At 40.5% G+C, this 18626-nt stretch overlaps 1 protein-coding gene and 1 non-coding gene across 17 annotated transcripts in view; one reads left to right on the forward strand and one right to left on the reverse strand.

Annotated features, from left to right (window-relative positions):
* The window catches only part of NEK11 (NIMA related kinase 11), a 253722-nt gene that overhangs the window by 211073 nt on the left and 24023 nt on the right, over positions 1 to 18626 (forward strand). The window lies entirely within an intron of this gene.
* On the reverse strand, positions 9931 to 10033 carry LOC112661250 (U6 spliceosomal RNA). Its single transcript, XR_003137555.1, has one exon. It is a non-coding gene; the product is annotated as a U6 spliceosomal RNA (small nuclear RNA).

The raw sequence follows: 18626 nt of genomic DNA on the forward strand, positions 1-18626 counted from the left end.
TACTCACTGGAAAGCAGGCTCTGAGATGATTTTCCAGGGAAAGTTTCTGGCACTGGGGCTGGCTGTCTGGGTCTGTACACGTTGTTGGGGGTGAGAAGGAAGCCGAATTGGGCAGAGGGAGAATCTGGGCTATGATACTGTCTCAGCAAGGCCTCGCTGACCAGATGGGATGTGCTGAAGTTGGGACGACCTTGCAAAACTGTCTCAAGTTGAGTTGAGGGGGCTGAGCTTGAGAACCTTGTGCCCACCAGTCACTGGCTGGAGGACCACAGAAGGGGACATGTGCCCTGGCACGAGAGCAGTTCCCCGGTGGGGCTGCAGGCTGAGGGCTCCCTGCCAGGGCCACTCCCCAAAGCTAGGGAATGAGATTTCAGTATAAAGGGGCCCAAAGTCCACTCTTGTCCCAGAGGTCTCCATCCCCAGTTTTGCTCGATTTTTCCAGCATTTTTTGCTTTCATCCCTTTCTCAGGAGCAAAATAAAATGTTCTCATGCCAAGCACCTTAGCCATCCCTCCACAACTTGGGCTTTTGCTCACATCTGTGCCTTCAGGATCTCACCTTCCTGAAAAAGTCTTCTCTAGGTATTTTTTCTAAATAGTGTGTGTGTGTGTGTGTGTGAGAGAGAGAGAGAGAGAGAGAAAGAGAGAGAAAGAGAGAGAGAGAGAGAGCACTGAAGATTAACACATGTGCACCCAAATTCCATTTGTTCCATTTCAGTAACAACAGGAGGCATCATAGGTAAACCGCTGTAATGAGTGGAGGTGGATTTTAGGATTTCAGTCAATCTGAATTTGCAACGTGGCTCCTTTTCTTACTCTGTAGTCTTAGATAAGCCCCTTTACCTCTCCAAGTCTTGGTTTCTTCACCTCCAAAATGTAGAAATAATTGGCATAGGTACTAAATATCATCCTATTTATTACTAAGTACTAACACTTATTACTCAATAAATGTTCTCCTCTCTTTTCATACCTCTTTCTGGATCTTCCAATGGCCCCTCTGGAGGCCCCCGTACTTTAAGAGTTGATGTCTAATTGGCTATGAAATGATTATTCTGTCATTTTTTTCTCTACATAAAATTGAAATCCTGCTTCCAAGCAAACAGTCCTAAAGGTGGCCCTTTAGCTATTGCGAACTACAAAACAGATGTCCAAGTCTGGGGAGTGGGGGCCAGGTAGAAATACAAGTTCAAGTACTATTTAGGTAAGAAGTATCAAAGCTTACCCAGAATCCCTTGTTTACTCTTCCTTGCTCATGTATTTTTTTTTTTCCTTGTAGAGCCATAAATCAAATATGTTACATGTCTTTGATTTCCCTTGTAGTAAACTTGTACTTTTCCCAGCTGGGGCAATGAACATTATTTTGAAACAATTAAGCACACTTAGGATAAAACTATAATAAATTAACACAGCTGTTCCTATATTTTTTTTTAAATACCTACAATCTGTTTGATGCTGGAAACCCCAAACACCGCAGGTTAAATAGGAAATCACGTGTTTATTGCTGTATTTGTTGACTTTTGACTCTGATAGTTTTCAATTTTCCAAATTAGAAAAAGAAAGCATGCATCCCGGCCCTTTCAATTCCCAGCCACGGAACAGGCTGTCACATCTGGGCTCCCAAGTCTTAGGATCTTAGGAAGAAAGCAGGCTCCTTCTGACAGTACAGTATGAGATATTGGCAAATATCTAAAATAATAATCTAAGCAAATGTTATTTTCGATTCTTGATAAGATGGCAGAGTCAGGGAGTCGCAACTGTCCCTTCCTTAAGCCCCTCTGGCTGTGAGGGCCACAGGCAATCATGTCACCCCTGTGTACCCTGAGTGTGCCAAGGGAATAGCCAGAAGCACTCTGGGTAGAGTCAGATACAGATTAATGGGCAAACCTTAGAAAAATTGAAAGAATCCCAGAGTCATAGTGTTTCCAACACCATATGAAGGAGGGATTTTCTGTGCACCTATGCCCATGGAAACTAGCTGGGGCCGGGGGGTTATGGGAGCAGGTGCGCTCCTCGGTGAGGCCCACAGTTACCTCCTCCTGCTGCCACCAGGAACATGATGCTGGAGCCTTAGCACACCTTGTCATCATGCATCCAGACTCCAACAAGTCTGCCTACCTCTGTAAGAGCAGAAAAGTGCTCACTGGAGAAATCAAGGCCTTCTTCATCTACTTCTTATCCTGCACCTCCTATTTAAGGATCAAAAATAGCCTCCCAGGTTATATCAGGTTCCAAGAAATATGAGCCAAACACTCAGTCAGCAAGTGTTAGCCCTTGTTGCCTTAGGTGGCATTGACTGAGCTCCTGTTGTTTGCAAAGAATAATGAAGAGAGAAATAAAAGATAGTTTTGCCTTTGAGAGACTGCAAATCTACTTTACTTAAAAATTTATCCTCTAACTCTTTGTCAAAAGGATTTGAAAATCGAATTACCAGTTGACGAATATGAATAGCATGCTTTGCTGATCACAGCTTACCACTAATACCTGAGGGAAGTTTATTTAATCCATTGTGACATCATATGTAACATACAATAAGACTTAGAGAATAACATATACAGAAAATGAAAATCAGAAACAGAGTGAGGAAGTCAATGTGTGACCCTGGTTGCTGTGGCTCAGTGTATAGTGTGGCCCTGAGCTTCCAGAAAGTCAAGTCAAAAGAGGGAGATATGATACAATTTCTAGTTCTCATTATCAGGAATGTGAATGTGGGTCCTTATGGAAGACAGGGCCCTCACATGGGGTTTTATACATGGCATATTGCGTAAACTCCTATCCTCCACCATCCTTCTGCAGGAAATGCAGACATGGACTTTATAAAGGTGGTTTCTTCAATGAAATAAGAAGCTGTTTGATGATTACCTAAGCCATGTAGTTTCCTAGGGGTCTAACTCTATTTAAAGGTAAAAGTTGGTAAAAGAATTTACAATCTGTTGATTTTAATTAGAATTAAATGTATGCTTCTCATTGTTTAAATTAAAAAAATATGTGACCCTTGAAGAAGGGATAAGAGCAAAACTGAAGGCAGATTTTTATAAAAAAGATTTTATGTATTTATTCATGAGAGACACACACACAGAAAGAGAGAGAGAGGCAAAGACACAGGCAGAGGGAGAAGCAGGCTCCATGCAGGGAGCCCAACGTGGGACTCAATCCTGGGTCTTCAGGATCAGGCCCTGGGCTGAAGGCGGCGCTAAACTGCTGGGCCACCGGGGCTGCCCAGATTTTTTTTTTTTTTTAAGATTTTATTTGTTTATTTGAGAGAGAAAGACAGCAAGAGAGAGCATGAGCAAAGGGGAGAGGGAGAACCAGGCTCCCTGCTGAGCAAGGAGCCCTATGTGGGGCATGTGATGTGGGGCTTGATCCCAGGACTCTGGGATCATACTGAGTCAGAGGCAGATGCTTAACTGACTGAGCCACATAGGCGCCCCTGAAGGCAGATTTTAATTTAAATCTCTGTGGAATAAATGACATGGATGCCCTTGGCTGATTTGATGAGTATGTTTCCCTACTGCCATGCATTAATTAACTAATAGTGTTTTGACTTTCTATTTTTATGGTCAGCTCCTAATCAAGGAATGTTAAAGAACAATCACTGTTATAGATGTTCCGAGAAAAGCAGAACACAGAATAACATCCAGTAGTAATTTAACATGGAGTCTTATCAACCTCTGATCAAGGGTTCCGCTCAGTTGCTTTGCCCATATACTGCCAGTAGAATCTTATCCGTAATAGCCAGGAAAATCTTAATATAATAAATCATGCAGGTGTTTCTTAATTCAGAACTCTTTAAAATCATCTGAAGGATTTGTTTGTGTGATCAATGTTATCCTCTGGCATATGAACAATTTATGAACACAAAATATAAGAACAAATTCTGATGGCTAAATGAGAGAGTGCAGAGGATGAGAGAGAGTGAGCATGTAAACTTCCATCTCCTTCTCTAAGAATTGGGATTACCCTTTTACAGTAAGTCTTCCAAGTCTGGTCTAGATTTTTCTTCTTATATGCTACACATTTTGCTGGTATTCTTCTGCCTGTCTCACTCTATTCTGGACTAGGATGATCTACTCTTTGTATCAGGGCCCTTTTATAATTTGCAGAAGTTATTTATACTTGCAGCTGAGGATTCTCAAAATTCAATTTAAGTGCTATCATTGTTGGCTCTTTTTTAGTAACTCATGCACACGCTAATGCATTCTGTAAAATGCTAGGGGCTAATTCCCCCTGTTTGCTTGGCCTGTAGCTCTCTCTGATATCAGGACTCTTGTTCTTTGCATGAATATTCTACTTGCCATGGAACTCATTGGAAGATACCCTTTCCCACTTGAGTCTTTGGGAAAAACCAAAGTAACATAAGTTGGGCCCTGAAATCGAAGTTTACTTAGTTTATTTAAAAAGAAGAAGTTGTCATTGGCATAAAAAAAAAGCCATTTCCTCGTTGAGATCCAGGCTAAAGTGGATCTGCCCCTGTCAGAGGCATGGACGCCATGACACTTGCTAGGAGTCACTATAAAATGGCCTCCTCTCCCCCTGCCTGCAATAGCATAGGAAGATGTTCTCATTAAACACAACTTCCAGAAAATGATGTTTCCATCCCCCCCACCCCATGTCACACCAAGATTCTTTAAAGACTGGGACATTTGGGTTACAAGACAAATACCTTCTGATTTTGGATTTTGTAACACTATTATCTACCTAAGTAGAAGTACAGATAGTGAATAAATTAACTTAGGACATGAGCCTTTTGCCCAACAGCCAGAAGAATGCTACAGAGAAAACTCCCTCCATAGTCACAAATGCAAAGGTAAAATATTGAAATCTGAGAGGCAGATATGATTGTATGATTTCCTTATTGCATTTTGTCCACAGGAAAAAGATACTGAGATGACTTGACAGGATTCTTTGGTTCATTGACGATTTCTCACACAAAGATTAGGGTGCTCAATAAATAACCAATGGATGAACGAGTGGATGAATGAATGAAACATGGGGGCATTACAAAAATGGATTTCTTCCTTACCGCATCCTCAAATCTCTAAAAGGTTGCTCACAAATCCCTCATAATCCCCTGGCTGACTGTGAGTGGCTTAAGGAAAATGGCTTTCAGGGCAGTTTTCAGATATGCATGGGTTTGTTTTCTCTGGATAGCATGTAGGGCTGCAGTGAGATGCAGAATTTTCATGTGAGGCTTGACATGAGGAGTTGAGAGGAGACAGTGGGCCTTCAAGGTGAATTCTCAGGACTAGATGAGAGACATTGTAAACGACATCACTGATAAATGATTTTGCTATTACCTTCTAGAGATTTCGTTTTATTTTTTCAATCTCTTTCATCTCACGGCGGGGGGTGGCAGCATTGTTTGTTATTTGTTTTTAATTTAATTTTCCTTTTTAAATGACAAATATACTATCAAACTTGGAAGTGCAAAGCAATGGCAGAGGCTCTGGCATTCATACCTTTTGAGTGTCTGCTCAGCAGGATGTGTTTCTTGGCTGCTTCTGAAAATCAATAGAAGAAAGTACGGTGTGTATCTGTGCAGAAAAATGACAAGTACAGGGACAGTCACGTAACTACATATGGAGGCATTTTAAGCAGTTTGTGTCATCCAAACTCTGCTTTAAAATGAGGTTTCCAGCTGCTATTGTCCGTACCCCTGATAGGGTGCCTGTAAATACACAGCCCGGCGTCTGCTTCCAGCTCCCCAGCATGAGCACCACAGGCCTCCTCAGCCAGGTTGTGGAGAAAGAGGCATCCACTGGCCCTGTTATTTCTTTCCTTTTGTGGACTCCACTGTGGATCCCTCATCCTCTGTTACATGTACCCAGAACTGTAGCAACCCTGTGGATTGCTAAACTTTATGAGCCTCCTTTTGCTCCAGAGCAGGGGAAAGATAAAGTTGCCTACTCTTGTTTATTATGAGCCTTGAGTTAAATGCAGTAAAGCATACAGAAGCACACGGTTGTACTCCATGGTGTTGACTGAATATTGATGAGTGATTGATGTTTAGGAAAATGGGTGATTATGCAAGAGCAGAAGTATTTATCAACATGCTAAGGCAACAGATTTGTCACTTGGAAGGGACACTCTAGACCAGCATCGAAAAGGAGATCATTGAAGAGTATAGTTTTTGCAAACATTTGGTGTCTGCAAAGCAGTAAGGTCTAACATCCTAGAGAAAGTGAAGATTTAGCAAATGTTATAAATCACTGACTGTTGCTTTAGAGAGCTACTGGCTAATTGAGTATAATATGCACAAAGACTAGAGATATTTTAAACCTATTTTTTATTTTAAAAAACTGATTAACTTATCAGGAAAATATTAGAAACTGTCATAAATACAGGTAGGTAGGAAAAGCTCAGAAAGTAACCAGACTATAGTCACCCAAGAACTTATGAGTTTTGTCCATAGAATTGTAATGACCCCAAAGAAGGTACCTAAAGCCAAACTGGAGGAAGAGTTGGTTGAGGATGTGTAATTGCCCTGAGACATTAGGAGCTTGGTTTCTGGAGTCAGGGTAAACTCCAACTTTTTGCCACTAAACAATTATATGACCTTGAGCTAGTTGCCTTATGTCTTTGAGATTAGTTTTATCATCTGTAGACAAGAGACAAGACATAGGGAGTATGTACAGTCCTCACTGTGTTATAGACAAAGCAACAAATCTGAAATGTTTCCCGTCACTGTTGCCATATGCAATCTTGCTGTTTTAAACCAACACAGACAAAAGGATCTTAGGAACATGCATGACCAGGACTTCTACAACACTCGGTTGCTTTTTTCCTACAGTGCCAATCGTGCAAAGTTCTGGTTATAGCTCTGCCCCCTGAGTGGACATCTGAATCAAGTAGCATTTCAACATCATACTTTTACTAAAAATAAATGAAATGGCAGTTTTCCCACTCTTATTTAAAAGGTTTTCAACTCAAGCTACATTTACTTTTCAGTCTGCTATACAGAGAAATAAGTGTCAGCTGCCAACCCAACAATACTGGCATTTATTCTTATAATGATATAGAAGTCTCTTCATCTAATTCATACCTGGAATTCTGGTTGTGAATCTCCAGAGTCATCTCCAGAAATCTCTTTTTTGCTTTCTCACATACCCGTACCTGATTTAATGTCAAATTGTATAACAAATCTTATAGGGAAATCTTCTATGCTTAGAGAATGCTATGTCTTGGAAAGGAATCCTGCCCAGCCTTTCTCAGCATGTCTAGTAGTCAGAGCCCTATTAAGGGAAAAAAAACACTCCAGTTATTTTGATGGAGAGAATTTAATATAGAGTTGTTGTCCAAGTGTTAGGGGAACTAAAAAGACAAAAAGAAAACACTGGCATATCATGGAGCAGCAACTGCAGGGAGCAGCTATCACTACAGGCCAGGAGAATAAAATAAAAGGAAGAGGCTGGGACCACGAAAAACCAGAGGCTCCGAGGAAGGGCCAGTGATGGAGACCCCCGAGAAGGCACCATTGCAGGGCTCTGCTCCTGTTCTGAGCTTGAGAAGGGGGTTCCATGGGGGGTGGTACCTGGAATTTGGAGAAGGTGACGGCCACTGGTGCTGGTGTCTGTGAAGGGAAGCCATGAGGCGGATGTGCGAGGGTGGGAGAAACCATACACGGGAGTCAGATGCTGCTGGTCAGAGATGTGCCGTCACCAGGGCATCCGCTGGGACTGGAGACCCAATCCCTCTTTTCTCCTCTGGCTTTCCCCAAGTCTCTCTAGCACCCCCTATTACTAAAGGCCAATAGGGAGCAGTGGGCAAGACAAAATTGCCCACAGGGTCTTGGGTCCAGCGTCACAAGACCGAGATCAGAAGAGGTTTGGAGCAAAGGCAATAATCTGGCACCACCTGCCAGGCCATCGCACATCATAGGCATTTGTGAGACAGACCTTGTTCCTGTGCTTTTGCTTGTCCATGAAGCCTGAGCAATTCCTTCAACTTCTTTGGTGGGAAAGAGCCTTGACATTGAGAGGTTCTAGGACAGGCTCTCTCAGCTCCCATGTTCATATTCTTTTAAGTCATTAACATAAAAACAAAGATTTGTAGGGCTGTCTATGTGTATTTATGTAAAGATAACTCTCAGAAAGCTGTTGGTTTTCTTTCATACACCAGGTAGACAGTAGTTTTGTGGTTATTATAAACACACAGTTTCAACAGCCTGATTTCTTGAAAAAGAGAAGAGACATGCCTCTCCGATTTTTCTATTCATATAAAACTTTTAATGCAAATGAAAGCATGATTCAAGCATAAAAACAACCTAATTGCTAATCATATTTTTAATGAGCACTTATTACAGCAAAATTTAAAGTGAATACAAGCATATTAGAGATTTTTCTCATGTTTCTTTAATTGTAACTATCACTCATAAAGCTAACCTGGTGTGTCCCTCCAGGATTTAGAGAAACACACCCTTTTACTCACATCCAACCTAAATGCAAACAACAGCCTCATTGGGTGACAGAGTTCTTTTTTTTTATTTTTTTATTTTTTTATTTTTTTTAGGGTGACAGAGTTCTTAAGACCTGCACTGCTTCTTGTCCTTTTGGTTATGTTTTGAAAAGGAGACCATTCATTGACTACTTTCCCTAAGGCTCCAAGCCTGAGCTCTTGCTTGTGTGTGTGTGTGTGTTTACTGGTAACTTCCCTTCTCACTGTCCTTAGGCAGAAACTAAGAGAAGGGAAATCTAGGTGGGCCAGCATCAGACACTGTCTGGCTTGGATCAGAGAGGTGAAAAATGTTCCTGTCAACCTCAGCTTGTGAATTTTTAAAGCTAGCATTTGTACTTCCCTTGATTTACAAGGACCGATGGCAAAGAAATCATCCCACAGGAAGAATTGAATATAAAAATGTCCCGATTCCCAAACATACATCAATAATCCTAGCTTTGCCAGAATGTAACATTTCAGAAAACATTTCTGTGGAACATGGACAAGTTGTAGAGGAGCTTTAAAGTGGTTTAATTCCACAGGCAGTGGTGATGCCGTCAAGTCCCGACTGAAACTGCTTTAGTGCTGGGCCTTTGGGCAATAGTTCCATTTTGCTGTCAACCAGCAGGGAAAGTAGTGAGGTGCGGGGGGGGGGGGGGGGGGGGGGCCTCATGCCACCAGCTGCAGCTAGTAGCTAGTGGGTGCCCTCAGGACTGGATTTAAGGTGGGCACTTGCCACTTAGACCTGGGACATGGCCCGCAGCCCCAGGCACTCTGTGAATGAAGGAAATGTGGGGGGACTCTGTGGGGCATTGCTTGAGGGATGAAGCAAATAAGATATGATCTGATCTCGAGATCAGGGTTCCTGCAAGAGTTCCTGCAAAAAAATCCGCATAGGTGTGAATGCAGCATTTGTTTGTTTCCGGTGTGAGTGTGAGCCAGGCTGACTTGGGTGGGTGAAGCAGTAGTCGTGGAGCAAGCCAGCCCATGACTTTTATCACCTTGTATGTAACATTTGCAGGAGGCATTCTTGGCTCTCAGGAGTAATGCTCACAGCCCTTCCCAGTGTTACTAATGCTCTGGCCTGTTGTTTGGGGAAGTAGGCTTTGTCGACTGAGTTCTGTTCCTTACAGTGTCGTCCCAGACGACAGCGCTGCCTGGAAGCCCACTGGAAATGCAAATTCCCAGGCCCTGGCCAGACTTACTAAATCAGAATCTGTATTTTTAAACAAGCCCCTCAGGTGAATCCTGTGCCCAAGAAGATTAGAAGTACACATCCAAACTGCCCTCCCCAGTGTGTCTGACTTGCCCCACACCACAGATTTCCACATATTCCCCACAACATTCCGCTTCCAAGTTTTTTCCATCTTTATTGAGATATATTCAATACAACATTATGTGACTTTAAGGGGTCCCACGCGATGATTTGATATATGTATGTGTTGTGAAATGATTACCACAATAGGCTTAGTTTACACATATCACCTCTCACAGTTATCATAAAAATATAAAGGGCTTCACAAATTTGTGTGTCGTTCTTACACAGAAGCCGTGCTAATGCCTGTGTCATTCCAATCTTGCCCATATGCTGCTGAAATAAGTGCTCTGCTTCCAGCAGGAACCCATTTCCTGCTTTTTTCCAGTTCTCTAAATGGCACATAAATTCTTCACTGGCCTTCACTCTGGTTTTCCCTCTGTCTCTTTTCCCATTAGATAGAATAATAAAGATGGAAGGACAGAAGGAAGGGAGGGAGGCAGGGAGGGAGGGAGGAAAGAAGAAAAAAATGAAAAAAAGGAAAGTGGAAAGGAAGAAAAAGTAGGAAGGGATATAGAGGAGGGAAGGGGACCTCATTTAAAACCGTACCATAGTAGTGTTGGAGTTCATGAGCTCTATTTCAATACATACGCATACACACAAATACAATTGACCTTTGAACAATGCAGGGGTTCAGGGTGCCAACCCACCATGCAATGGAAAAGCTGTATATAACCATTGCCTCCCCAGAAGTTAACTACTAATAGCCTACTCTTCACGGGAAACCTTATCAATTACATCAATAGTTGATTAACACATATTGTGTATATACGCTACATACAGCATTACATAAGTGTTATATACCATATTCTTAGGAAAAAGTAAGCTAGAGAAAAGAAAATGTTATTAAGAAAATCACAAGGAAGAGGAAATACACTTGCAGTACTGTGCTATGAAATATCTGCATATAAGTGGACCCACACAATCCCGACCAAACCTGTGTTGTTCAAGGGTCAATGGCGTCCTATTCACTGTTTCTCATTTCAAATGAAGCAATTACTTCCATGCACTGTTGAAGTGAATGCTGGTGCAATAATTTGGAGGGTGATTTGGCAATGTCTATTCAAATGCTGTAAATGGACATTCCCTTTGATCTAGCAGTTTCTGAATTCATCCTACAGAAACTTGTATAAATGCACAAAAATGTACATGCAGGGTTGTTTTAATAGCAAAAAGCTATAAATAGCCTAAAGGTATCAATAAGAAATATTTTTAAAAATCAACATATATCTCTGCAGTGGACTAACCTGGCATTGATGATAAAAAGAATTAAGGAAGATCTGTGTGTGCTTATGTGATGAGCTCTCCAGATTATATTATTAACTGAGAAGAGGTGCAGAACAATAGGGATGATATGATCCCTTCTGCATGTTATTTGTTGGTGTGTGTGTGTTCATAAAACTGTTAACAATTTACTCTGTATACATCCATTAGAATATTCTACAGCCATTATAAATATTATTTTAGCAGAATTTTGAATAACTTGGGACATTTTTGTGAGGTAGTGCTAGGTTTAAAAAAGGACAGGATATTGGTGTCATGGGTTTTCTCCTTCACCTTTCTTGAGCATTTTCCAAGGTTATTAAATATTCTTAAAAATATCATTAACATCTCTATAATATGTCTTAGTTTTGGGTTTTTAGGTTATTTTCAGTTTTTTTCAACTCATATATTATTGACTTAAGTAAATATTTTTTTACCTAATGATGTTCAAACATTTCAAACATTTATGTTTCCTAAAATAAATGTTTCGTAATAACTGGTTCATAGGACGTGACCTATTATTATAATTACTGGTTCATAAAATGTGACCCTTGATATTTATTGCCAAATCAGTTTTTATGATCACAAAGATATTTATTTATTTATTTATTTATTTATTTATTTATTTATTTATTTTTAAGATTTATTTATTTGTGAGAGAGAGAAAGCAAGGGGGCAGGAGGGAGAGAGAAAATCTCCAACAAACTCCCCACTGAGTAAAAAGCTGGACGCAGGGCTCGATCTGATGACTCTGAGTCAAAATTGAGGGACGCTTAACCGACTAAGCCACCCAGGTGCCCCGATCCACAAAGATTTTTAGTGCAATATCTTCAATTTTTGGTAACATGGTTGGTTATTTAAAGTCACCATTTATTCAACAAATTTTAAAATTTGAGATAAAATTGGTTCAGCTAAAACTTAGTTTAATTCTTCCTATTTCTTCCCAAGTATATCAATGCCTACTCTATGCCAAGTTATCTTAAAAGCACTACACACACCATTACAAATAATACATGATTCCTACTTTACTACTTAAAGCGTGATCCGGGGCCAGCACACTTAAACACTTAATTACACTCTGATGTGATTCAGGCTATCACAGAATATGCTTAGAGTACCATGGAACACAGCATGCCCACAGTATAATTGTTATAATTAACCAAGAGAGGGACTAGATTCTTATACTTCCCTTTGACTCTTCCTCTCCCACATCCCAACTAAAGAGTGGTGTTAGTTAGTGATAGGGGAAATCCTCTTCTCGTTCTGATCAGAGTTCAAGTAGTAATTGCATCTGATCATAACGAGGAAGTAGATAAGCACCTCAACTTAGGTTGTGGTGTCAATGTCTGGCACCATTTATATATTTCACAGATTTGGAAGATAATAAGCCTCCTTCAAGAATAATACTTTAATCCTAGATCCATAACCAGACCCTTTTACCATCCCATTTCTTTCCAGCTGCTTAGAATAGAGAAATGATGATCTAGCCTTCAGACCATTTGTCCCAACCTCAAAAAAAAAAAAAAAAAAAAAAAAAAACCTTTCTCCAAGGAAATGGAACAATCCAGCTTCCACAAATAGTATCGGCCACTCTCTTAATATTCCTCAGGGCAAGAAATTCTAAATTGAAACATTTTCTAATTAGGTTGATTAAATGAAATTGCGAGAATCTCACTGTTATTTAACCTGTGAGGGTGGCAGTGTCCTATGGTTCAACTGAAACTTGCAATTTCATTCTTCCTATTTCTTCCCAAGTGGATCCCAAGACCTAACTGAAACTTTATTTCACACAAAGTGATTTCTGCAATTTGTGGGCCAGAAACCAGGAACTGGATAATTATTAACATGGTTTTATGCTTGGTTGTCACTTCTCAGTCAGATCACCAGTAAGATAAAATTAAAATACAGTATTTCCTGAAACGAAGGGGAAAAAAAATTTCCTTCTTACTTAAAAAGAGACATGTAGCTGATGCAGCATCAGGAGTTAGATACAACCATGGGCAAGCAAACCCAGCAAATTACCAAACAAACTGTATTTTGTGGTCTCCAACCTGAGTAAGGCTGGTGTCCTCTTAAAACAAACATGATGCTGAGAACGTGTTATAAATCCAAGCTTATCACCAGGGCAAATCCATGCACCAGACATCCAAGGAGAAGGAAAGAGCAGAGGGGAGAGAGAGAAAGAGAAAATGCTTCAGCCTGAAATTGATGGAGGTCCCTTTTCTATTACTCTTATCAGATTTAAACTCATATTGTAAAAAAAGTAAATTTAGTAATTCTGTAGAGGGTGCTGGTATGCGAAATGGTGCCTCAGAGCTTGGGAAGCTGGCCTGACTGCATAAAAGCATCACAATTCTCTGTCAAAAACAAATTCATAGCTCTAAATACTTTTTGGAGTCTTGCTATTCAAAGTGTGATCCAGAGCTCCCAGCCAGTGTTTCTCCAACTCTGAAGTGCATACGAATCACTTGGGGTCTTGTTTTTGTTGTTGTTTGTTTTTTTCTTTGTTTGGGGGTTTTTGTTGTTGTTTTTTTTGGTTCAGGAACTGTTGCTCTTTATTAAGTTTCTAAACTGGTCCTTAGGGGATCCCTAGGTGGAGCAGTGGTTTGGCGCCTGCCTTTGGCCCAGAGCATGATCCTGGAGACCTGGGATCGAGTCCCATGTCGGGCTCCCGGTGCATGGAGCCTGCTTCTCCCTCTGCCTGTGTCTCTACCTCTCTCGCTCTCTGTGTGACTATCATAAATAAATTTTTAAATAAATAAATAAATAAATAAATAAATAAATAAATAAATAAATAAAAAATAAACTGGTCCTTAGAAATTCTTGACTTTGGCTAGTGTGAATGAACATATGAAAGAACTCTGATCTTTCTTTCTTTTCTTTTTTTTTTTTTTTTTTCATCACACGATAAATGTACTCTTTAGTCTCCATCAACTATTCACCCATTCTCCCACCCACCTCCCCTCTGGTAACCATCAGTTTGTCTCTGTCATTTAGAGTCTATTTCTTGGGGTGCCTGGCTCAGTCAGAAGAGCACGAGACTCTTAATCTCAGAGTCAATGAGTTTGAGACCTACATTGGATGTACAGATTACTTAAATAAAACTTTTTTTTTTTTAAGTCTGTTTCTTGGTTTGTTTCTCCTTCTCCTTTTTCCTTTGCTCTTTGTTTTTGTTTCTTAAATTCCATGTATGGTATGTCTTTCTCTGACTGGCTTATTTTACTTAGCGTTATACTCTCTCGATCCATCCATGTTGTTATAGATGGCAAGATTTGATTCTTTTATGGCTGAATTTTACACATTTGTGCGCACGCACACACATCTTTCTCCATTCATCAGTTGATGGACACTTGGGCTGCTTCCATAATTTGGCTATTGTAAATAATGCTGCAATAAACATAGGGGTGCATGTATCCCTTCAAATTAGTGTTTTTTTATTTTGGGGGTAAATACCCAGTAGTGCAATTACTGGATCATAGGGTAATTCTATTTTTAATTTTTTGAGGAACCTTCATACTGTTTTCCAGAGTGGCTGCACCAGTTTGCATTTCCACCAACAGTATAAGAGGTTTCCCTTCATCCACATCCTTGCCAACACCTGTTATTGTGTGTGTGTGTGTGTGTGTGTGTGTGTGTGTGTGTGTGTTTTAGAGAGAGATAACTTACATGCTCAAGCAGGGGTTGGGAGGTACGAGAGAGAGAGAGAGAGAGAGAGAGAATCTTAAGCAGGCTACACACTCAGTGTGGATCCCACAATCCTCAGGTCATGACCTGAGCTGAAATCAAGAGTAAGATGCTTAACTGACTGAGCCACCCAGCACCCCTCTTGTGTTTTGACTGTAGCCTTTCTGACAGATAGATGTAAGGTGGTATCTTATGGTAGTTTTGATTTGCATTTCCCTGATGATGAGTGACATTGAGCGACTTTTCATGTATCTGTTGGCCATCTGTATGTCTTCTTTGCAGAAATGTCTGTTCATGTCTTCTGCCCATTTTTTATTGCATTAATTGGGGGGTTTTTTTGGTGTTGAGTTGTATAAGTTCTTTCTATACTTTGGACACTAGTGCTCGCTTCGACAGCACATATACTGTATTTTGGACACTAACCCTTTAGTGGATATGTCATTTGCAAATATCTTCTCCCATTTCATAGGTTGCCTTTTAGTTTTGTCAGTTGGTTCCTTCACTGGGCAGACATTTCTTATTTTGATGTAGTCCTAATAGTTTGTTTTTGCTTTTTTCCCCGTTGCCTCAGGAGACATACCTAGAATAAGTGTTGCTTTGGCCAATGTCAGAAAAATTACTGCTTGTGCTCTCTTTCAGGATTTTTATGGTTGTAGGTCTCACATTTAGGTCCTTGATCCATTTTGAGTTTATTTTTGTGTGCGGTGTAAGAAAGTGGTCTAGCTTTGTTCTTTTGCATGTAGCTGTCCAGTTTTCCCAACACCATTTGTTGAAAAGCCTGTCTTTTCTCCATTGCACGTTCTTCCCTCTTTATTGAAGATTAATTGACCATTTAATTGTGGCTTTATTTCTGGGCTTTCTATTTTATTCTGTTGATCTTTGTGTTTGTGTCAGTACCATACTTTTCTGATTTCCACAGCTTTGTAACATAACTTGAAGTCTAGAATTGTAATACCTCCAGCTTTGTTTTTCTTTCTCAAGATTGCTTTGGCTATTAGGGGCCTTTTGTGGTTCCATACAAATTTTAGGATTGTCTATTCTAGTTCTGTGAAAAACACTGTTGGTATTTTGATAGAGATTGCACTAAATCTGTAGAGAGCTTTGGATAGTATGGAAATTTTAACAGTATTTGTTCTTCTAACCCATGAGCATGGAATATCTTTCCATTTCTTTGTGTTGTCTTCAATTTCTTCCATCAATATTTCATAGTTTTCAGAGTACAGCTGTTTCACTTCTTTGGTTAGATTTATTCATAGGTATCTTATTATTCTGGTGCAACTGTAAACGGGATTGTTTCCTTAATTTCTCTTTCTGCTGTTTCATTATTAGTGTATAGAAATGCAACTGATTTCTGTATATTGATTTTATATCCTGTGACTTTACTGAATTCATTTATTAGTTCTAATGATTTTTTGGTGGAGTCTTTAGGGTTTTCTATATATATTACCATACCTTCTGCAAATAGTGAAAGTTTTACTTCTTCCTTACCAATTTAGAAGATTTTTATTTCTTTTTGTTGTCTGATTGCTGTGGCTAGAACTTCCAGTATTATGTTGAATAAAAGTGGTGAGAATGGATATCCTTGTCTTGTTCCTGACCTTCGGGGAAAAGCTCTCAGTTTTTCACCATTGACTATAATGTTAGCTGTGGGTTTTTCATACCTGGCATTTATCATGTTGAGATATGTTCGCTCTAACCCTACTTTGTTGAGAGTTTTTATCATGAATCATTGTTGTACTTTGTCAGATATTTTTTCTGCCTCTATTGAAATGATCATATAATTTTTATCCTTTCTCTTATTGATGCAATATATCATGCTGATTGATTTGCAACTATTGAACCACTCTTGCATCCTAGGAATAAATCCTACTTGATCATGCCAAATGATTTTTTAAATGTTTTGTTGCATTCCGTTTGCTATTATTTTGTTGAGGATTTTTGCATCTATGTTCATCAGAGATACTGGCCTGCAGTCAGTTTTGTTAATCTTTTCAAAGAACTAGTTCCTGGTTTCATTAATCTGTTCTATTGTTGTTGTTTGTTTTTGGCTTCATATCATTTATTTCTTCTCTAATCTTATTATTCCTTCCTTTTACTGTTTTGGGGTTTTGTTTGTTCTTCTTTTTCTAGCTCCTCTAGTTGTAAGGTTAGGTTGTTTATTTGAGATTTTTCTTGCTTCTTGAGGTAGGCCTACATTACTATAAACTTCCCTCTTAGAACCACTTTAGCTGCATCCCAAAGATTTGGGCCCATTTGGGGTCTTGGTAAATGCAGATTCTGATTGAGCAGGTCTGGGCTAGGATCTGAGATCCTGTACCCCTAACCAGCTCTCCTGCGATGTGATGCTGCAGGCAGGACCATGTTTTGCGTGACAAGCTTTCAGTAGAGCATCCTTCTGATGGCCTTTGTTCCTTTTCTTTTAAATCAATAGCCTAACTCTGGGAAATGAACTAGGGGTGGTGGAAGGGGAGGAGGGCGGGGGGTGGGGGTGAATGGGTGATGGGCACTGAGGGGGGCACTTGACGGGATGAGCACTGGGTGTTATTCTGTATGTTGGCAAGTTGAACACCAATAAAAAATAAATTTATTATTTAAAAAAAAATCAATAGCCCTCATCCTTCAGGTGCACCGAGCCACACCGAAGTCAGGAGGCTCAGCTCCCCTTCAGTGACCTAGCTCTTTCCTCATTCAACTCTTGCTACCTGTAAAATGGGATTAACAAATCCATGCTGAGAGTCCATGGTGGCAGACTTTCCCAGGAGGATGAAGATCTCCTAATTTGGAGATTAGCTGATCCAATCCTTCCCCCTCCACTGCCTACCTTGCCTATGCCAGAAGGCCCATGCTTGAGATCCTGCTGACAGAGTTTGCAGTTCTCTCCCATTCCACCAGACTTGGGGAAGCTCTGCAGGATAAGAAGGGCTCCTTGCAGATACTATCAGACAGGTGGAAGTAGCTAAAAAGGCCATTTTTCAAAACCACCCGGCAAGCCTCACCTTAATGAGGGATCTTCTCCTTTGGCTTCAGGACAGGAGACAATTAAGAAACGCGGTGTTTCCAAGTGAAAGGCTTGAGGGGTTCCTGCCTGTCCTGCCCGGCTCCCCACAGCATGTGAAAGCCCAGCTCAATTTTCATTTGTCCTAACCTGTCAAGAGCAGCTGTCAGCTTCGATTATTGTTTTGCAAACTCATTTCAGTCTTTTAATGCAATTCACCAGAGAATGAGGTATTGATCCCCCACTCTCAGTTGTTTTTCCTAAGGCCTGCTCCACATTGGCCTTTGTGGTTTCCCTGTCTCTGGGCCCCCTCACTCCCTCACTCCCTCCCCCCAATGGATGTCACTTTCCTGGTAAGTGTGCTGTGATAAAACCCCTCTGTCGTCCTCGAAGGAGAGGTGTGATAAAGGCAACATATGAACATGTTTAAGAAATGAAGTGATGAAAATTGTCATTTTTCATTTATGGATAAACATTTTACTTTGGACATAAAATGATACAAATCTAGTGTAACTGTGCCTAGGGAGTCAGGACCAGAAAGGAGTATTCTCATTTGATGAGTCTGCTCTCTTGTTCATTGGAACTGCTGCAGCACCATGTTCAAAGTCTTGCAGGTCCTCTTGTCACTGAGGGCCTCCAGCACAATTTAGCCCTTACTTTTCACACTATGTTTGGGTAAATCATGTAAATTATTGTTCAGGCCAGGACACTTTGACAGTGGAATGGGTGCTGCTGGTGGTGACACTCCGGTGTCTGCACCGGGACTGTCTCAGGTTTACCAAGACATGGCTGTTCCAAATCTGGACAGTTTGTAATGTGGGACCCAGTGACAGTCAGTCTGGCATTGAGGGGTAACTCGGTCCATGAAAAATTACACCCGACAGAATTAAACAAGCAAGGAAGATTTCTCAAGACTGTTGTAATAGGGGGCACCTGGGTG

Source organism: Canis lupus, chromosome 23 (assembly GCF_003254725.2).
Source record: "Canis lupus dingo isolate Sandy chromosome 23, ASM325472v2, whole genome shotgun sequence".
NCBI lineage: Eukaryota > Metazoa > Chordata > Mammalia > Carnivora > Canidae > Canis > Canis lupus.